This window comes from Thamnophis sirtalis, unplaced genomic scaffold (assembly GCF_051295495.1).
Source record: "Thamnophis sirtalis isolate CommonGarterSnake01/CBP01778 unplaced genomic scaffold, rThaSir2_p1.2 scaffold_2, whole genome shotgun sequence".
NCBI classification, from domain to species: Eukaryota; Metazoa; Chordata; class Lepidosauria; order Squamata; family Natricidae; genus Thamnophis; species Thamnophis sirtalis.
The window spans coordinates 86,323,588-86,345,951 of record NW_028261382.1 but is presented as its reverse complement, the minus strand read 5'-3'; the positions used below and the strand labels follow the sequence as shown (position 1 = coordinate 86,345,951).

Below are 22,364 nucleotides of genomic sequence, written 5' to 3'. Positions count from 1 at the left end.
GGTGAATGACAAAAATTAAAATATTTTTTAAATTATTTTAAATAATTAAAATGAATTGTTGAATTGTCCCACAGTAATGTGGTGAGTTGATCTTGTTGAGTTGTCCCGCCGTAATGAGTTGGCCATGGAGAATTGGCCACAGCAAGTTGGCTGTGGCAAGTTGTCCCAGTCTGACAACCTCTTTGAAGCGATAGTCACTCCAGCCAAATTCAGATCCAAGACTGAAGCTCACTCAAAAGGACCTTGTGAACTCTGAAGAGCAGTGAATTTTCCATGTGTAAAAGTAATATGATACCTCATTTTATTTCCAGCAGCTGACAGCTTGAGGTCTATATTTGTGTTGTTGTTGTTGTTCTTGTTGTATGGAAGAAAAATAAAGTTGAACTGTGTGGCATTATCAAGGATTTCTGCACTCCAGGAACTCCACATATAAAAATGGAAATTCTAGCCACAGAAATTAAGCCACAAGTTAGAGTATATAAATTTATTACTTTTATCTCGTTCTCTTGCAAGCAGCCCTGAAAATGTCAAAAGATCATCTATTGTTCCATCATTTATGAATATTTTTTTGTTTTGTTTTTCAATTGCACGTTTTTTTAAAAGAAATGCATGGTTTCTGGAAAGATGGGCAAGAAATTAGAACAGAAATTAGAGGGGAAAACCCCAGCCTGGTTGAAATTAGCTGTGTATCTGTCTGCAATACTACTAGCACTTAGATTTCTTACATTCCAGTCCTTAATTTAATAAATGTAATTAAGGTTGAAATGGGGACCCTGATTTTTCATTTGCCCCAGTTGGAAAAATTAAATTGAATGCAAATTTTGTAATCAGATGTGGAATTCAGGAATGCTGACTGAGAGGGAGAAGCGCTGCAGCTTAATAAGAGATCCACTTTCCTTAAACATTATCCACATTTTAAGGGCTGGGATTATTTAAATAATTGAGTGGTATTTGATAAAATATTTGATTACAGGTATTTTGCTTAAAATCAAGCCCTTGTCATTTTCCACCAAGGAGGATTCATTTGGGTCAAAGAATATGCTGGGAAAGGGGTGGGGGGGAGAGCAGGCTGCTTTCTCAGAAAATTTGTTCTTGAATTTCGGACTATTTATTATTGGCTTCTAAAAAGTCATCTTAAATCTGCATTTACTCATCTGTAATATAAATTTATCTGCAAAATTAGATGATAGATAGATAGATAGATAGATAGATAGATAGATAGATAGATAGATAGATAGATGATAGAATGTTTGAATGTTGAATGTTTATTTCATTTATATGCTGCCCTTTCCCCCCGAAGGGGGACTCAGGGCTGCTCATAACTCAAACCAGGGAAGGGGGATACAGACAAATTAACAACAACACAAAACAATACATGATTTAAAAACACGCAACAATCATACCATTCGAGATAGGGGCAACGGTTCATTAGCCCCAGGCCTGTCGGAACAGCCAGGTTTTAAGGGCTTTGCGGAAGGCCTGGAGGGTGGTGAGGGTGCGAATCTCCACGGGGAGTTCGTTCCAGAGGGTCGGAGCAGCCACAGAGAAGGCTCTCCTCCGGGTAGTCGCCAGTCAACACTGGCCGGCGGATGGAATTCGGAGGAGGCCTAGTCTGTGGGATCTAATCGGTCTGGTGGAGGTAATTGGCAGCAGGCGGTCTCTCAAGTACCCAGGTCCAATACCATGAAGGGCTTTATAAGTGACGACTAGCACCTTGAAGCGTATCCGGAGACCAATAGGCAGCCAGTGCAGCTCGCGGAGGATAGGTGTTACGTGGGTGAACCGAGGTGCATCCACGATCGCTCGCGCGGCTGCATTCTGGACAAGCTGGAGTCGCTGAATGCTCTTTAAGGGCTGCCCCATGTAGAGCACGTTGCAGTAGTCCAGTCTAGAGGTCACAAGGGCACGATGGATGGATGGATGGATGGATGGATGGATGGATGGATGGATGGATGGATGGATGGATGATGGATGGATGGATGGATGGATGGATGGATGGATGGATAGATAGATAGATAGATAGATAGATAGATAGATAGATAGATAGATAGATAGATAGATAGATAGATAGATAGATAGATTGCTTCTCGCTTGAACCCAGAGGAGTTCTACAGCCAATGTTACCAAAGATGATGTAGCAGATGACCAGGCTGAGCCTGAGGGAGGGATCAAACACATCATCAGCCAAGAGTCCCTGCGGGTGCACAAGAGTTATAACTTCAGCCCATCTTGAATTCCTTTCTATTCTTAACTGCCACTAATTTCCCTTGACCGTTAGTAGGCCAGATTCTTGTAGGGAGCTTAATTTTGCAATAAATCTTTATACTCATTTGAACGTCCTGAATCTACCGATTTCCCAGGAGCTTGACAAATTTTTCTGCAAAAAAGAAAAATTGGAAGTAAATATATGGTTTCCAGAGCCTAACTGGGCATAAATCCTTGATGAAATCAGATCAATCAATCTACCTAGCCAACTGCCCAGAGTGGATTCCTAGTGAGATGGGTGGCATATAAATTTTATCTGTCTGTCATCAGACTATCTATCATGGCTGGCTGGGGAATTCTGGGAGTTGAAGTCCACAAGTCTTAAATTTGCCGCAGTTGGGTGCCCATGATCTAATCTAACTCTATGATAAGAACATTCCTGCCCGTTCAGATTGAAGAGTCATCTGAACAGTTATATTATCTCCATCAACTGCTGTATATCTCTCTGCAAAGTTCTGAAACAGGATGTAAAAAAATAATAAATTTCTGTTTCCCTTCCGCTAGTCTTTTGGTTTGTTTGCTTGTTTTAGTTGAAAGCAAAGTGGCTGTTAATGAAGGAAAAGGTGGAATATATCTAAAAGGCAGTTTGGCTGGTAATCTGAGATGTCCTTCAGGTGGACACATCTTTTCCCTTCTCCGTTGATATTTTTTAAGATTCATCTGGGAATAAATCCAGTTTTGAGAAACAGGGTTTATTTTTATTTATTTTTAAAGGCTTTATTTTTTAAAAAAAATAAAATAAAAATCCAGTCAATATTAGGGTATTTCAATTCAACCCAACCAAGAAAGGGATTTTTTTAAAACATCCATTTGGATAGGTTGGGTGTTATCTTAAGTTCTGTAAATTGCTTGTTTGCTATTTCCAGCTGGAGTTCTTAATTCAGAACAATTAACATGTAGTTTAAGACTGAGATGAAGCATATGGCAGTGGTCCCAAAGAAAAGAATCTCTCTTTTTTTATGACGTCTCTTTAGTATCGAAGAGGGAGCCTAGGAAACAGTCTGTTTACAGCAGGAGGCAGGAGAACCCGTCCCATGTTGCTTAGGAACAGGTGCAAAATCATTTGCTTCGGCAGGGAAATTTATGAAGGTGGGTGTAAATTCACAATTTGAATCCTAGAACAGGGATGTCCAAGGGGCTGCCCTTGAAGAGTATTCGGCGACTTCAGCTGGTCCAGAATGCAGCCGCGCGAGCGATCGTGGGTGCACCTCGTTTCACCCACGTAACACCTATCCTCCGCGAGCTTCACTGGCTGCCTGTTGATCTCCGGGTGCGCTTCAAGGTGCTTGTTGTCACCTTCAAAGCCCTTCATGGTATTGGACCTGGGTACTTGAGAGACCGCCTACTGCCAATTACCTCCACTAGGCCAATAAGATCCCATAGATTAGGCCTCCTCCGAATCCCATCAGCCGGTCAATGTCGACTGGCAACTACCCGGAGGAGAGCCTTCTCGGTGGCTGCTCCGACCCTATGGAATGAACTCCCCGTGGAGATTCGTATCCTCACCACCCTTCAGACCTTCCGCATAGCCCTTAAAACCTGGCTGTCCCGACAGGCCTGGGGCTAAAGACTTTAACCCCACCCGAATAGTATGACTGTTGCGCTTTTGAATGATGTATTGTCTTCATGTGTGTATTTTGTTTTTGTTCTTCCCTCCCCCTGGATTGTGAGCCGCCCTGAGTCCCCTCAGGGAAAAGGGCGGCATATAAATAAAGTAAAATCCTAAAAAATCCTAAATCTTGGCAACTTTTAAGACTTAGGGACTTCAACTCCCAGAACTCATACAGGGCTCATTGCTTCCCACCCCTGTCCTAGAAGGTCCTCTCCTTTCTACTTTCTATGGCACCCATCCCAAGAACCTCTTCCCTCCAGAACTTCTTGAGAAGGTTCTGAAGGCCTGTCTCTGGCACTGTGCCTGGGGATTTGGCAACAGTGAAGAACTTTTACAGTGGCTATGTTGAGATGATGTAGTAATAGATTTTACCGCTGGTTAGGATGTTTGTGGGGGGAGTTGGTCTTAGAACTATTACTGGTGTTTTTACATGTTTGTCTATTGCCATTTAAACTTAATTTTATTGAACTGTGTCACTCATCCAGGTCAGGGTTGTCCCAAAGATGATTTTTCAAAAGACAAGTGGACTTGCTTTTTCCCCCTTGATGATGTTTCACTTCTCATCCAAGAATCTTCTTCAGTTCTGTTGGTTTTATTGGATTGCTTTTTACCTGGAGTGAGCCATCCAGAATTGCTTAGATAGGATAGGCTGCCATAAAGATTTAAAGAATAACAAATAATAGTAATCTCCAACCATGCTTATAGTCTGAATTTGATTGGAAAGCACTATGCAATTCTTTTCAAATAAATGAAAACATTTGCATGCAGGAAGCGTTTTTCCCCCTTGTATTTCTATTTATATTATTGGTCCCTCTGTTTCAAAGTAAGAAACTCCAAATGATTCAAACTAGAAACTCTCTTATTTTTTCTGCAGGCTTTTGTAGATCCTAAATTTATCTTTGCTAACTTGTAGTTTAACACTTTCACTGAGGTACACTTTGCAATAAAGTGGTGCGCGATGTTTCTACCATTAGTCTTCCTAGCTTTTGTGCGATCTCCTAGGTGACAGATCTCCAACCTGAAGAGTCACCCTACAATTGTCTAATATCACTGTGCATACTCTAAAGTGCTTCTGGCCACTTCTGGCCACTTCTGGCTCCCCGGGGTGTGTTTGTGTTGACACTTGTCAGCCTAAGCATTGAAACTCATGCGAGATATCCAGATTTTACTAGCAATGTCAGAGGGTGAAAGCATTCTGTCGGTAAGAATAACAAAATGCTGGAACCCTCAAACACAGGTGCAAATAAGGAGACCGGGCTTCCCATAATGAAATACTTACAACACTTAATGGAAGCTAGAGGCGAGACAAGCATGAAGTGATAAAATCCATCTTTCTTTTTAAAAGGGGAAGAAAAATAGCAATAGCACTTAGACACACATACCATTCACAGTGCTTCACAGCCCTCTCTAAGCAGTTTACAGAATCAGCCTATTGCCGCCAACAATCTGGCTCCTCATTTTATCAACCTTGGAAGGATGGAAGGCTGAGTGAACCGTCAGCCAGTAAGAATCGAACTGCTGGTGGTCGGCAAAATTAGCCTGCAGTACTGCATTCTAACCACTGTGCCACCATGAATAAAATAGAATAAAAGAATTATTCCAGACGTGAAAAAGCCAAATACATTTAAACAGCTAGCTAATTTATTGGCCACCCATCTTGCCACAGGTAAATAATTCTTTTACTAAGAAAATTTAAACTACTGAAAGTGCTTTTTTTAAAAAAAAATCTTTTTTAAAAAAAGAATAAAATACAGTTCTCTTGAAGGGAGGTGAAAAAAACGAGGACAAATAATGGATTTAAAATAACAGTTCTTTCATTAAAAATGATGTTAGGATTTTTACCTGTGTTGGGGGGGGGGGAGAGGCATTCTGGGACTTCAAATATTTTGCCCCATGAATGCCATAATACATTTCTGTTGAAGGAAACCATCAAAATTAAAAGAATGCTGAGAAGATTTTTCCCCCCTGGTTTTGATAAAATTATTATTATTTTTCTGGTTGCCTGGATTCCCCGCCCTCCCTGTTGCTAGGACATATTATAAATTGTTCAAGAATTTCTTGGTATTAATATTACTGTGTTAATAGATATCCAGTTTTTTTTCCAGTTTTGTAGCCCTGTATGGTTAACAAATCATTTTCTTTAGTAAACTTTTATAATGATGGAGTGGGCCACTCTGAATGAGTTTAGAAGAAAAGGACCATAGAAATAAAGTGATGAGATTAATATTTTGGGGATGTCTTTCTCAAAATACCCCAAGGCATTCATAAAGTTTACACCCAAGTTAACGAACCCATGGTAGGATCTCTTCTCCATAGTAAATGGTGATGTTACCTGAGAAAACGTTCATAAAAATTGTTATGTCCACCATAAAAGATGTAATACAGCATTCTGTGGGACCTAGGCATTAACATTTCTCAGACTGTGAAATAATGGTCCCAGCTATAATTCAGCTCTAATGTTCTTTCAAGCAAATGTTATGGAGGAATAAATGACTCCTCAATTACATTGAAGGAGAAAGCTTGAAAAAAAAAGTTCTTTGGATGTAAAATTCATTTAGTGATTCAGAAATGATGGAAAGCAGGGGGGGGAACATTTGTGATCCTCTTAAGCTTTAGGTAGTCTGTTCATTAAAGATACCCCCCTTTGTTTAAGTCTTATATGAATATGTTTATATCCCATAGCCAGCAATAGTTTCTTTAAGTTACATTTCTGAACAAGGGGGATGGAATATATTGTGAATAGCAATAGCAGTTAGACTTATATACCGCTTCATAGGGCTTTCAGCCCTCTCTAAGCGGTTTACAGAGTCAGCATATTGCCCCCACAGTCTGGGTCCTCATTTCACCCACCTCGGAAGGATGGAAGGCTGAGTCAACCTTGAGCCGGTGAGATTTGAACCGCCGAACTGCAAATAGCAGTCAGCTGAAGTGGCCTGCAGTACTGCACTCTAACCACTGGACCACCTCATTGCATCATGTCCAGTGGTGGGTTTCAAACTTTTTTAGAAACTCTTCTGTAGGTGTGGCCTGCTTTGTGGGAGTGGCTTGCCGGCCATGTGACTGGGTGGGCGTGGCCAACTTGTAAACTCACTTAATAATGCTCTTGCTTAGCAACCAAAATGTTGGCTCAGAAACTTTGGCATTTGAAGCACGCAAATCTTAAAGCTGTCAAGTTACAAGACCCTTGCACCCCTAACCCTTTCGGGAAAAAAACCAGGGGTGTTCAAACTTGACAGCTTTAAGACTTGTGGACTTCAACTCCCAGAATTCCTCCTCTCGCTCTTCATCTTGATGATGTGCGGACGGGCATGGGGGAGGGAGCTGGAACCAGTTCTAAACAGCACTGTAGATTTGCGGAACCTCTTCTATAGAAGAGGTTAGAGCTGGCAGGAACCCACCCCTGATCATGTAATATGTGTAAGTAGTTAGACATAGGTCTACTCCATCATATCTCTAGCTACCTGCAAATATGAATTAGCAAACAAATGAAGGTGAGGTGATAGACACACCTTGCTGGATGCCATGTGTCAACTAATGATTTCTACCCTGGAGAAGGAGTTGGACTAGATGATCCACAATCCTAGTATGTTTTAGACTTTGCTTTTATAAGAAAATTTTAGCTCTTTGGAAATGACCCACAACTACAGTAGCTTTCAACCTTATAATCCTGCTTGGCTTCACTTCTTAAAATAAGACATGAGCTCACTAAGCCTCAAGTACCAAGGTCTCCAATCCATGCAGGCTTATTGCTATTACTAGAATGGAAGATGGTTAGAATTAGTATTCTGCACCTACAAAATATACTTATGCTTCTCCATCAATGGGCAAAGATGTATTGGGAGCATAATCTTAATTAGACTGTGCTAGCATTTCTGTATCATGGATACCACTGACCATCATGTCTCTCTCAATCACAGTTTGCTTTTCAAATGCTTTAAATATGGACCTGGAAGCCGCAATCTTCTCCAATTATCAGCATCTGTTGGGGGCAACATTATCTGTATAATCAATGATAATAATCAAGTTGGAAGATTATGGCATGAAACGGTTGTAATAGTCTCAGGGGTTATCAGCAAACTGGGTGCCATACCAAAGAAATCTTGGATGGAACTTAGAAAATCTGCACATTGACAAAATGTCCATCTGTCAATTACAACAGGCAACATGCCAACGTGCATTACAACATCCTAAATTCTTGGGAGGAACTCAGTGGATATGAAGGCCAATGCCAGCTAAAGAACTGGCAGCTATGATTTCACATTGTTGCGTGTATAATAATAATTTGCATGTTGCTGACTTCCACCTTATTCAAGGCAGCCCATAGGAAATTACACCAAACCATGTATATTTTTACTTATTTCAATTTATATGGCTGCCCAGCTCATGCAAGCAACACTAGGTGTGGCAAACACAGTTAAGAACCATCAATATAATTATAAAAATGGAAATACACAACAAAAATAAAGCAACAGATAACTGCCCTGGGACAATTTCTGGAGTACACAAGAATGTACAGTACTAAGTGATGTACTTTCTCTTGTCCTCTTGAGCCAAGGTGGCGCAGTGGTTAGAGTGCAGTACTGCAGGCCACTTCAGCTGACTGCTAGCTGCAGTTCGGCAGTTCAAATCTCTCCGGCTCAAGGTTGACTCAGCCTTCCATCCTTCCGAAGTGGGTGAAATGAGGACCCAGACTGTGGGGGCAATATGCTCTGTAAACCACTTAGAGAGGGCTGAAAGCCCTATGAAGCGGTATATGTCTAACTGCTATTGCTATTGCTATTGCTATATTACATACATTCCTATTCTGTTCCCTCGGATGTTTTCCAATTACAGCATTGGTATTGTGAACCTGGAACAAAGATGAAATTGAGATAATCATCTCCCTCAGGCATAAGTCATTATAGTTGATGAAACAGGCTGATATGGTGGTACATCTGGGCGGAATTAATAATAATGATGGTGTGGGACCATCATAGGAGGCACAAGGATGAGACTCTCAATGGGCAGACTAAGCCTGGTTTGGTTACATCATCTTCAGCTGCCCCTGAAGAATGTTCGAAGACTTCAGTTAGTCCAGAATGCAGCCGCGCGAGCGATAGTGGGTGTATCTAGATACACCCACGTTACACCTATCCTCCGGGAGCTGCACTGGCTTCCCATTGGTCTCGGGACACGCTTCAAGGTGCTAGTCGTTACTTTTAAAGCCCTACATGGTATCGGACCTGGCTACCTGAGAGACCGCTTCCTCCCAGTTACCTCCCAGAGACCTATAAGATCGCACAGACTAGGCCTCCTCCGGATTCCATCTGCCGGTCAATGTCGGCTGGCGACTCCCCGGGGGAGGGCCTTCTCTGTAGCTGCTCCAGCCCTATGGAACGATCTTCCCATTGAGATCCGGACCCTTACTACCCTTCCGGCCTTCCGCAAAGCGACCAAGACCTGGCTGTTCCGGCAGGCCTGGGGCTGTTGATGTATCCAGCCCCATCCTAAGTTATGAATGTTGCAGAATTTCTAATGTTGCTTTTTATTTTTATTTTGTATGTCCCCCCCCTCCCTTTTTTACCTGTAAGCCGCCCTGAGTCTCTTTGAGAGTGGGCGGCATACAAACTAATTAAATAAATAAATAAAATTAAATCTTTGTTCCTTATGCCAAGATATGGAGATGGATTTGAGGATGTGCTTTGAATGTAGAAGGCCCCAAGTTCAATCCTCAGCATCTCAGAATGAGATAACTGAAAGGACGAACTCTCTGGGCGTGAGATCATGAAGAGCTAATGTTGCCAACACAATGTCTGAGGAGCTGAACAAAACAGTGTGCGTGTTGAAGACCATTTCTATTGTTGGTTGTGGAACAACCTGCTGAGATGCACTGGAAGTGTTGCAGCAGATAGAGGTTTGTAATCTACTTACGAAAGACCAGGACTTGATACCACGAAGGAAGAGAAACAGGTTTATTGGATGCATCGAGTTCAGCGTGTTCACACACCAAAATCTGAACTGCCTGGGCTCTGCCCAGGATGCTACTTTTATGCCGTGTTCCAAACTGTGCATTCTCAAGGCGTTTCCATACACGAGACAAGCATGACATTTCGAAAAGGGGAAGTTCATTTGGAATGTTACAGCAAAGGACATAGGAGAAATACAAGAAAGAGCAGTTCCTATAATGTCTTAAGCTGTCAGCAGTTTTTTTTTTACCTCTGTTCTATCACTCCCCCACGTCTGGCTTCCTGTGCCCCCCCTTTACAGGGTCTTGCCACACTGTTCAGCCCTATTTTTAATACTTATGAGGAAGTTGGAGAGAAAAGTTCACTCCAGCTAAAAGTCAACTTTGGGACTCCAGGGCACTAGAATGAAAAGCCAAACTAATATGACTTTATAAGGTCCATTCTATTAAGACCACCTAACCTGGCCAGCCACTGGTGGGTTTACCTGTGCAACCCCTGCTGCATCAGAAGGAGAGCAATGAGGGAAGGAAGAGACCTTTAGCAGTTAGCAATAGCAGTTAGACTTATATACCGCTTCATAGGGCTTTCAGCCCTCTCTAAGCGGTTTACAGAGTCAGCATATCGCCCCCAATAACAATCTGGGTCCTCATTTTACCCACCTCGGAAGGATGGAAGGCTGAGTCAACCCTGAGCCGGTGAGATTTGAACAGCCGAACTGCAGAACTGCAGTCAGTTGAAGTAGCCTGCAGTGCTGCATTTAACCACTGCGCCACCTCGGCTCTATTGCAACCATCCTTTTCTGTATAACATTTTAATTCTTCATTATCATTCTAAGTTTACGTCTTTGCTTTCTTTGAAAGTATACAACTTCCATGGTTGCTGTTTGCTCTGGTTAAGCTACTCTTCCTTCCTTCCTGATCTGTTCTCCCCATTCAGCACCCATCAGGCAGGGTTTTTTTTTCAACAATAGTGTTGCTGTTACCAGAAGTCTTATCCAGGAACTGTCTTCTTTGGACATTGTAACCCCAAGTTTTTAATCAAAGCACACTGGAGGATTACTTTTCCAGTAAGAAGGATGTACTCAGGTTTGAGGCAAACCCATCATTCTTTGGGAAGAGACAGGATTTAGATGCTGCTAAGCCAGCTTCATGCAGCCTTCTGCTTCTCATTGTGATCTCCCTCTCTTTGCAAGCCAGAAATAAAGAAAGGTGATGGCATGCTAGATGCTCTCTGTGAAACCTGAATCATTGCAAGATATAAACTTGTGAAGCTGAGTGGTTTTGCCATGTTATGGCCAGAGCTGGCTTAGAAAACAGAAGGAGAGTGGGAAGAATATCTTTACTGTATTTTTTTTCTTACCCATCCTCCTTTCCTCTCCCTCTAGAAGGATGGATTGAGGCAGTGTAAGGAAATCTGAATAACTAATCAGAGTCCTCATTAACCCCCTGCCGAGATGCTCAAACATTCACTTTGCTGTTTATGAAGCAGAAAAAAAAAGCTGCATTAAAATTGATGTGTTATTAATCCCACTGTTCTAGCCCTTTGGGGCACTGAATTCCCTTTATTTTGCCTGGAGCCAAACAGTATGAAGCCACTTTCTATAGGACTAGGCGACTCTTTATTATTTATGGGCCCAGCACAGATTTCCCATTGAGCAACTGTATTAACCCCAGCCACTTTCCTGCCATGTTTTCCTCCACTTCATCCCCCGTACATGCAGACAAACTCCATTCTCTCAGTTATTCAAATGTATTCACACATAATTTTATTCCCAGAACATAGAAAGTAACAGAAGAACAGAGTTGGAAAGGGACCTTGGAGGTCTTCTAGTCCAGCCCCCTGCTCAAGCAGGAAACCCTATACCATTCCAGACAAATGGTTGTCCAATTTCTTCTTAAAAGCCTTCAGTGATGGCAGACCTGCAGCTTCTGGAGGCTAATTGTTCTAACTATCCAGAAAGTTCTCCTTAGTTCTAGGTCGCTCCTCTCCTTGATTAGTTTCCATCCATTGCCTCTTATCCCACGCTGATGACCCAACTGTTGAAAAGCCCAAATATTCACATGCACACAATCATCACTTATCCTTCATCTGTGTGGATTTCTGTATCAGGAAATATAGCAAAAATACTCCTTGAATTCGCCAAAGTCTTTTTGGTACAATTAGATTTGTAAATTGCCCCAGAGTCATCTTACAGGGGAGAGGGACAGCATAAAAATGTAATCAATAAAAAAAATAATTAAAATAAATAGTTGAATAGGACCATATTTCCTCATCCAGCTAGTATTGCTTACTCTGATGAGCAGCAGATCTCTGCTCCTCAACCTTGGCAACTTTAAGGGATGTGGACTTCAACTCCCCAAATTCTGGGAGTTGAAGTCCACACCTCTTACAGTTGCCAAGGTTGAGGAACATTGCTGTAGACCAGGAGTGTCCAACCTTGATAACTTTAAGACTTGTGGACTTCAACTTCCAGAATTCCCCAGCTAGCAGGTTGAACTCCACAAGTCTTTATTTATTAAAGAGTTTTAATAGATTTTTCAAATATTTCCCCTTCCCTTCCCTCCCTCCACCCCAACCCTACCCACCCCCTCCAACCCTCCCTCCTCCCAACCTCCCAGAGCAAAATACAGAGTATAAACATTTAACAATCATACGCTAACATAAGCTAACTAACTATAGCATTCTACATTCCCTTGTACTTTAACTCCCCTTTTATTAAGCTAAATTTAGATAAGTTATAACATTCCTTGTTCATTCATAAGCTAATTGAAATTTCTTAGTCCGATATTTATTTTGAATGTAGTCAATCCATCTTCTCCGTTCCAACTTGTATTTCTCAACTGAATGGTCTTTCAAATATGCTGAAATTTTAGCCATCTCTGCTAAGTTTACTACTTTTAATGTCCATTCTTGGATAGTAGGCAATTCTTCCTTCTTCCAGTACTGCGCCACCAACAATCTTGCTGCCGTTGTTAAGTTCAGAATCAAATTAGTCTCTATAACTGTACAATCTGTAATTATACCTAGCAAGAACAGCTGGGGAGTCTCCACAAGTCTTAAAGTTGCCACAGTTGGATACCCTTGCTCTAGAACAGTGGTTCTCAACCAGTGGGTCGGGACCCCCTTTGGGGGTCGAACGACCCTTTCACAGGGGTTGCCTAAGACCATCGGAAAACACATATTTTCGATGGTCTTAGGAACCGAGACACCAATTTTATAGTTGGGGGTCACCACAACATGAGGAATTGTATTAAAGGGTCACGGCATTGGGAAGGTTGAGAACCACTGCTCTAGAGTCCATTAAGTAGAAAACTATTTTCATCACCTGATCCTGATTCTTGCAGCTAGCCTGAATTTGTTAAGTTCTAGATGTCCTCTCCCCTGAGGCAAAGTTCAATTAATACTGAGAGTACCTAATGTGTTGTGACTCAGCAGAAGCCTCCTGTGAGTTGTTTAGGGATGCTCACAGGAGAGGATAACAAGCAGCTGTGGCTCGTTAAGGATCTCCTCCTGCGGATAAAAGACTGATGGTGCCACGCCCTAGTTGCAGAAGTCAACGTTCATTTGTTCATGATTCATGATTCAAAGAAACCAACTTGGAGAAGTGGTTTGCTGTAAGAGTTTGTTTTTGCATTTGCTGTTTAACTTTTTGCCAGAGAATTTATCTATGTTTATTTTGGGCTCGCAGCCAGCAAAAGCCGGTACTGATAAAAATATTTCCTTTGAAGTTTTGTCTGAACGAACAAGGTGGGGGTCAGAACATAATGTTAAAATCAAAGGTCACCCATGCAACAAAATATTGTGAACTTTGATGGGAATATTAACTAGCTGGATGGATGAAAGATCGAAAGATGGCTAGATAGTTAGCTAGATAGCGAGAGCGCGAGACAAATTCATTTTGTTAGTACATTTCTCATTTTTACACACACACCCCAGTTTTGACATAATTTTCTGCACTTCCTAATACTTCACAAGTTTCTACTTTTTCTGACTTCTCTTAAGAGATGCCAGCACAATGGTGTGGGCTGTGTATATGCAAATGTGTGCCGTCTGCCTCCCACAAGGGATCAGTATGTAAACTGAGGCAGTTTGATAGATTTCAAGCTGAAGCTAATATATGAGTGAGTTCTGTCACCCCTGCTGGCCCCAGTTTCCAGATTCGCTTACCTCCCATGGTGTTCTCCTCCAGCCAAACCTGCCTGTTAATTAGGCATTTGGGGAGAGACAGCTTGATATCCATCCCATTGGCCATTCCGTAGCCTCCAGGCCAGCTGGTTAGAGGGAAAGCAGGTTAATCAGAAGTCTCCCCAGGCTCCTGACTTCTTATTTTGGATTAAAGTTGGTCACGGATGTGTCTTCAAGATGGATTTTTTTATAAGTAACAAAGAATCATGTGGCACCTTAGAGGCAAATGTGTTTATTATGATGGAGCTGTTTGTGGATCTCCATTAGATGATTCTGGTAAAATAAACTGCCCTCCATGAAACCTGTGACCCTCCAGATGGTTCCTAGAATAGAATAACAAAATATCAGAGTTGGAAGGGACCTTGGAGGTCTTCTAGTACAACCCCCGGCTCAAGCAAGAAACGGTGTACCATTTCAGACAGATGGATGTCCAATCTCTTCTTAAAAACCTCCAATGATGGAGCACCCACAGCTTCTGGAGGCAAGTTGTTCTACTGATTAATTTTTATGTCAGGAAATTTCTCCTTAGTTCTAGATTACTTTTCTCCTTGATTGCTTCTTGCCCTGTCTTCAGGTGTTTTGGAGAATAGGTTGTGGATCAATTTTTATGTACCCCATCACCTGTGGGGGAAAATGAGGGATGCAACCTTTGGAAGTGGAACTCATGTTTTTTCCACAATATGTTAAACTGCAAGCTCCTAAAATGTTTTGGGAGGGGAATGAGAGAGAAGCTTGGATCATACATAAAGAGAACAACACATTATAAAAGTATCTTCTGACATGAACATGAGATGTTTATTTCATGTACCGTATTTTTCGGAGTATAAGACGCACCTTTTTTCCTCTAAAAAAAGGCTGAAAATCTGGGTGCGTCTTATATACCGAATACAGCATTTTTTGCCTTCCAAAGCCCCGCCCCTTCACCAAAATGGCCGTACATAGCCTTATGGAGGGGTTTAGAGCACTCCTGGGGGGCCTGGGAGGGCAGGAATGAGCAAAAAACGGGCCGTTCCACCCCACCACCCCCAGCAGCACTCTATAAGCCTCCATAAAGCTATGCATGCAATTTTTTTTGACAAAAAAACAGCCCGTTTTTGCAAAAAAACAGGCCATTTTTTGCCCCCCCCCCCTTCCAGGAGTATTCTGCAAGCCTCCTCAAGGCAATTCATGCCTTTTTATAAAAAAATGGGCCCATTTTTGCGAAAAATGGGCTGTTTGGGGGAGGTTTGCAGAGTGCAAAAAAAGATTTTTCCCTTTCGGAAAACTGTTTAGTTGGAGTGGTTGATGAGAATTACATTGATCAAGTGCTGTCCCAGCAGAAACAAAGTTTTAGGTGCTACAGGTTGTCAGCTATTTCCTTCTCCAGCACATGAATAAATACACCTGGAAATATCTACCTACCTACTCTCTTTCTCCCTATCTACCTACCTACTGTATCTCTCTCTGTCTCTCTCTCTCTCTCTGTCTCTCTCTCACTCTCTCTCTCTCTCACTCACTCACTCTCCCTCTCTCCCTCTCTATCTACCTATCTACCTACCTACTTACTCTCACTCTCTCCCCCTACCTATCTACTGTATTTCTATTTTTCCCTCTCTATCCCTCTACCTACCAACCAACCTACTCACTCACTCTCTCCCTATCTACTGTATTTCTCTCTCTCTCTATTTCTCTCTCTCTATCCCTCTACCTACATACCTATCTACACTCTCTCTCTCCCTACCTACCTACTGTATTTCTCTCTCTCTATTTCTCTCTCTCTCTCTCTCTATCCCTTTACCTACCTACCTAACTCCTCTCTCTCTCCCTACCTACTGTATTTCTCTCTCTCTCTCCCTACCTACCTACCTACCTACTTTTTTTAAAAAAAATGCCTCTTCAAAACCTGGCTGCGTCTTATACTCTGGTGCATCTTATACTCCGAAAAATAGGGGTACTTATCTTGTTTGCACACCATAATATAATCTTCAAGTCCTGTGTACATATCAGGACTTGAAGGAGTCATTTGTGCAAATCATATTTGACTATAATAAGCATTGTCAAGCCATGGGTTTGGGTTCTAATAGAAAATAGTACTTTGATCTGAGATTACCCTAAAACTTTCAAAGGTGAAGGAACCCTTAAACTTGATGGATTCTCATATGAAAATATCTTAAACATTTAACAATGTTGTGTGAGTATATGGGTGTGTGTACAAACGTGTGTATACACACACATTCATGAATGTGTAATATACATGTGTATCTAATATACATACACATAGACACAATTCTTTGATCTCCATGATTTAAGCAATGATCCAGCACTTTGCTGGAGTAAGTACCTCTGTCCTTCATGGACTGCACTGGTAAAGGTTAGGAGGAACAGAGTTTGCTGTTGGTTTTTGTTTGGCTGTGGGATACTTTCCCATTCTGAGTTTTTGCTACACTAGAATAGAATGGAATGGAATGGAACGGAACAGAACAGAACAGAATAGAATAACAGAGTTGGAAGGGACCTTAGAGGTCTTCTAGTCCAACCTCCTGTTTAGGCAGGAAACCCTACACCACTACAGACAAATTGTTATCCAACATCTTCTTAAAAACTTGCATTCACAACTTCTGGAGGGAAGTTGTTCCACTGATTAATTGTTCTAACTGTCAGGGAATGTCTCCTCAGTTCTAAGTTGCTTCTCTTCTTGATGAGTTTCCACCCATTGCTTCTTGTCCTGCCCTCAGGTGCCTTGGAGAATAGCTTGACTCCCTCTTCTTTGTGGCAGACCCTGAGATATCGGAAGACTGCTAACATATGCCCCCTAGTCCTTCTTTTCATTAAACTAGACATACCCAGTTCCTGCAACCGTTCTTCGTATGTTTTAGTCTCCAGTCCCCTAATCGTCTTTGTTGCCCTTCTCTGCGCTCTTTCTAGAGTCTCCATATCCTTCTTATATTGTGGCGACCAAAACTGAATGCAGTATTCGCACAATGTTCAGAAAGAATTTCCACTAAAATTGCTCAGATCAGGATTTGAAATGTGTGTTCCCTTGGTTTCTCCGGTTGCTATTCTTGCTGTCAAATGTTGGAGGCTCAAAGCCTTGGCCATACTGTGCAGCCAAGTGAACAGAAGGGGTCTCGAAGAGGCCTATGCATCCTGGTAGCTTAACGATGGTGACCATACTTTCACACTTTCCATTTTTGCCTTCACATCACTCATTGCAGCTACACTTCAAAGTGTGGCAAGCTGGCAGATAAGATATGATTAAGCAGGAGTATTTCAACCTGAAACACTTTCTTTGAGCATTTGTTGAAAAAAATGAACAGAAGAGACATCACGCAGAGAGAAAGCATGCAATGTAAGTTCAAAATATAAAATCTGGTGACTGTGAGGAACCTAACCGCCCTCAACTCATATCTTGGGCCCAATGCCTTCAGGAACCTCCAGCCAAGACATGACTTTCCAGAAGGCTAACAGTGTTGGGTATGCCATTCTTAAATGTGGCAATTCTCAGCTAAGAATAATTGTAAACTATATTTTAATCCTGTTTTTATTTTGTACAAGTCAAGAGAGGATGCAGAATGCTCCCTCCTGTTGTATCCCAAAACCTTTTGACTGGACTGAAGTCATCCAGTGGTGGGTTTCCATTTTTTTTACTACCAGTTCACTTGTGGGCATGCGTCAGAGGTGGGTTCCTACCAGTTCACACCAGTTCGGTAGAACCGGTTCGTCAAATCTACTGAACCAGTTAGAAGAGGTTCCACCAGAAAGCAGGCTACACCTACAGAAGAGGTTCCAAAAAATTTTGAAACCCACCACTGACACACACACACACACACACACACACACACACACACACACAGAGAGAGAGAGAAAGAGAAAGAGAAAGAAAGGAAGAAAGAAATAAAGAAAAACAGAAAGAAAAAATGAGAGAGAGATGAAAGAAAAAAAGGAAAAAGGGACAGAGAGACAAAAGGAAGGAAAGAGAGAGAGAGGGAGGGAGAGCAAACACATAGCTGGCAAGCCACTCCCACCAGGTCACATGGCCGGCAAGCCACTCCCACAAAGGAGGCCACGCCCACAGAGTAGGTTCGAAAAAAATTTGAAACCCACCACTGGCATGCGTAGACGCATTCAGGGGAATGGGCAGAGCCTCCCACACCGCCACTATGATCCGGGCTGAATTGGGAGCAACCCAACTCTGAAGTCATCCCAGCCAACTGCTAAAGGTTTCCTAGTTTCTAGTCTAGCATCTCAACTAGCTTACTTTCCCATAGATGCACATGCCTGGTCTCAGAGACAGGCCATAGACCTTGGAAATTAATTAAAGCTTGACAGCAATCTGGATACAAATACAGCAATTAACTATACACCGTTTCCTGCAATGGCTTTTTTGGGGTGTGTGATTTCTATAATATGTTTATTTGAGCCAAATAGTTTATAAACTGTTTATTGTATCAGAAAATGTTTTTACTCTTCATTAACTTTGTGAAAAAGGGTGAAAGTTAAAGTATTTAAAGTAAACACCAGCCTAGTGGGACACTAGAACCTTAAAATATTGCTTTAATTGCCAAGCTCAGATAAACCCACCTTAAACCTAATGGGGTCAATTCATCAGTAAAGCAATGGGGGGGGGGAAAAACCAACCTTTTCTGCATACAGTTCTGAATCACAAAGAGAACTTGGCACCTCACTCAAGGATCTCCCAAAAGCAAGACCTTCTTGTTGACGTTTTTTTCCAACATGCAAATGTATTTAAACATAACTGTAGGAAATTAATGGGCCGAAGACCTTTCTTAAGTTGTGGCTGGGATTGTACAGAAGGTATTTTAAAATGCATTTAGCCTTCTAGCCCCCTCATCTGATCACCAATATGGTAGATTGTTAGAAATTCCACAGGTGAGCTTGGAAAATTAGAGCAAGTACTGTAATATAGAAGCTTCCAAATAGTGCTTTAGCCTTGCAGAGGTGAAATCCTACTTTGGAGAATTGCAAGGCGGAGAAAGTCTCCTCCATTTTTTTTTAAAAAAAATCCCTTTTCTCATTCATTTGATTGAATCTGTATTCAGAATTCTTTCAAGGGAGAAAAAAAATTCCCAAATGTTCATGGAAGGAGTGAAGCAGTGGTGGGATTCAAATAATTTAATAACTGGTTCTCTGCCCTAATGGCCAGCTGGGTAGGCAGGGCTCAGTGGTCACGTGACTGGGTGGGTGTGGCCAACTCAACGTCATTCCCGTCGATGGGTGCTTCACCTTAGCTCTTACAATGTAATCAGAGTTAACCAGAGAGATAGTTTCTGTAAGCAGGTCAACAAAGATGAGGCTAGAAACAACACCAGAATGTTTCCTTCCTGCCTTCCTTACAGGATTAGCCCTGAAAAGTGGGGAAAAACAAAAGGAGATTTCTTCCAACAACCGGTTCTCCGAACTGCCTAGAAAGTTACCAACCGGTTCTCCCGAATAGGTATGAACCAGCTGAATCCCACCACTGGAGTGAAGTCGTCTTGCTCTTGCTTAGAGGGACATGAGAGGGACTCACTGGAGAAGGGCCTAATGCTGGGAAAGATTGAAGGCAAAAAAAGAAAGGGACGACAGAGAATGAGGTAGCTGGATGGAGTCCCCGAAGTAATCAGTGTGAGCTTAGAGTCCCCGAAGCAGTCAGTGTGAGCTTAAATGGTCTCCAGAGGATGGTAGAGGACAGGAAGGCCTGAAGGAACATTGTCCATGGGGTCATGATGGGTCGGACATGACTTCGCAACTAACAACCAGAAGATGGGCATGTCCATGTTTTGTGCCCGTGAATGTTCTTCCTCTCAGTGCTTTCCCCCCCAAATTTCTTTCCTTCCTCCTCTCCTTCCTTCACAGTCCTTAAGAGCAATGAAGTCTACCAAATGAAACTGTAATCCCGTTCTACAACATATCAAATGATTTTAGAAGAGTGAAATTGCTAGAGTTGCTATTGTCCAGGATTGGAAGAAAATGGACTCAGAGAGAGAAACAGATCCTGGAGGAGGGGAGAGTGTCAGGAGGAAGATATAGGGGGTGGGCAGGAAACCGGAAAGTGAGCCCACAAGAAGTATATTTTGTCCTACCACAGCTTGAATTGCACTGCGGGTACAACAGCAGAGAAACCGATGGAATGCGGCACAACCATTTGTGGTACAACCAACATCCAGTGTGGTCTGCATTCTTTCTAATAACAGGCTGAGCCAAGGATGCAAATTCTAGACAAAACATTGGGGTATGCAAGCCCCCCCCCCCCAAGGAAACAGTGGAAGTTCTTTTGGGTGGATAGAAAAACCAGATAAGAGGTTGCTTGACCCAGCTGGACTCGAGTAGGGCCTCCCCTTCTAGAAATCGGCACTAGCAAATTTGTCTTTCTCAAAGGAGGGGAGAGCTAAATGTGATCACTCTGTGGGGTGATTTTTTTTCCAAGGTTCTCCACGGCTAGCTCAATTTTTTTAAAAAAAATTAAAATGAAAAAGGATAAGAAACCAGTTTGGCTTGTCTGTGGACTATATCCAGTAGCATTCTTTGCAGATTTGGGTAGAAATCACCCGAGTTGCAGTTAAACTTCTGTTGCTTTTGCAGAGGGGTTTGGGGGGAGGTTGGGATTTGCAATGAAGAAATGTCCTCCCCTGCCCCCCGCTCTTCATCTGATGGTTTCATCTGTTTCTTTTCAGGTCACTGTGGCTGGAAGCAGCAGCTTTTGTGCGGCTGGCAGTGGGGAGAGTTTAAAAAGGCAAGTGCACTTAACAATGCTTCATGGTAAGCGTTGCTTTTTGATCGGTTTGCATAAAAAGGCAACAGAATGGATTGGCTTCCACCCCAAGCCAAGCCGGTGAACAAAAAAGCAGGCTGGCTCGTACCTGGAACTGATGAGGAACACACATCTTTGTTCTGACCCCCTCCTCCGTCCAGTAATGAAAGCCGAGACAAGCTTAACTAGAATGTACTTTTAATAGCAAGAAGCCAAAATCTCGCTGGCTGAAAGCCAAGCAAACAAACAGATAAGGACCTTGGCAGCAAGTCCGACAAACCTTGTCAGCAATTCATACAAACCTTGGCAGCAACCCAGCCTGCCAAGTTAGTTACGTTCTCTTTAGTCAATGCGTTGACTTCTGCAAAGGGGGGGGGCACAAGCAGTCTTTTTTATAGTCTGGAGAGGAGCCTAATGACCACCAGCTGAGCGCAATTACCTCCTGTAATTGTGTAATTGTTCTTGACGCCGAGTAGCTCTTCGATGGCGTGCATCCAGGAACAACTCACTGCTGGTTTCTGGATCACTCTCCCTTGTCTCCTCCCCACTGGTTCAAGGCTCAGGTGCCACCTGGTGGCCAACCAGTCTCTCTGCGCCCTGCTCGGAGTCGGAACCCTGTCCAGGGTCCTCCACATCCTCCAGGGCCGACTCATAGGGCCCCTCGCTGTCAGAGTCTGGTGGCAGCTCCAACGGCTCCTGCTGGGCCACAACACATTTTGATATTTCATGGGGTGGATTATTAGAAACTATGTGTGCTTGTGTGTTTGATGTATCTGAGGATGTGTCAGGATCTCATGTAGAAGCTTGTTTTGGGGAAACGATGATTCAGTTCTGTGATGGCAAACCTATGGCACATGTGGCACAGGTGCTCTGTGGGCACATGAGCCATTGACCAGCTTAGCTCCACCTCCGTGTCCCTCCTGCCGGCCAGCTGATTTTTGGGTCTCTGCCAGGCATGCAGGAGATGCGTGCACATGCACATGGGGTCACATGCAGGGGGCAGGGGTCACATTTGCAGGAGGTGGGGGTTCACATGTGCATGCACGGGGGTTGGGAAGCATGGAGGGGTGCAGTGGCCTCCCCCGCACCCCATTTTTGGTTTCAGGAGGCTTCAGGGAGGCCTACAAGGCCCAAAATGGATCATGGGGGAGCGTGGAGGGGGGAGTAATGCATGCATGCACAGGGGGCAGGGGGCATTGCATTATGGTTGTGGGCTAGGATACACAATTTCGGCACACAAGGAGAAAAAGGTTAGCCATCACTGATTTAGATCATCTGTCTCCATGTTCACATAATTATACACATCAGAACACACTCATAAAACAATACATACAGGGGGGCAGAAGGTGGACAGGTAATGTTCGCATGAGACATGAGTGTTGGTGCAAGGAAAGTTAACATATAAGGTCTATTAGAATGGAACACTCTCCAAATGTGAAGCTGCTGTGTTCCAATGAAAGAAGCAATTTGAAGATACTCAGAGCATTATGACTCCAGGAAGAAATCTGTTCCTGTGGCTTTGAACAATTTAACTGATTAGTTTTTAAAAAGCATGATGCTTTTAAAAAACACACAGAAGTGCTCCCTCCGATGACTCTTTTACAGAAAATGCAGTTTTCCTTGGATA

General features: G+C 42.7%; 1 protein-coding gene across 4 annotated transcripts in view; it reads left to right on the top strand.

Annotated features, from left to right (window-relative positions):
- PKNOX2 (PBX/knotted 1 homeobox 2) overlaps window positions 1-22,364 on the top strand; it is a 334,489-nt gene that overhangs the window by 181,092 nt on the left and 131,033 nt on the right. For 3 of the 4 annotated variants that reach the window (XM_087706305.1, XM_087706302.1, XM_087706304.1), the window contains one exon: window positions 20,661-20,719. The exons of the other annotated variant lie outside the window; for it this stretch is intronic. The gene's annotated coding sequence lies outside the window, so the exon portion shown is untranslated. The remainder of the gene's footprint in view (window positions 1-20,660; window positions 20,720-22,364) is intronic. 4 annotated transcript variants of the gene reach the window in all.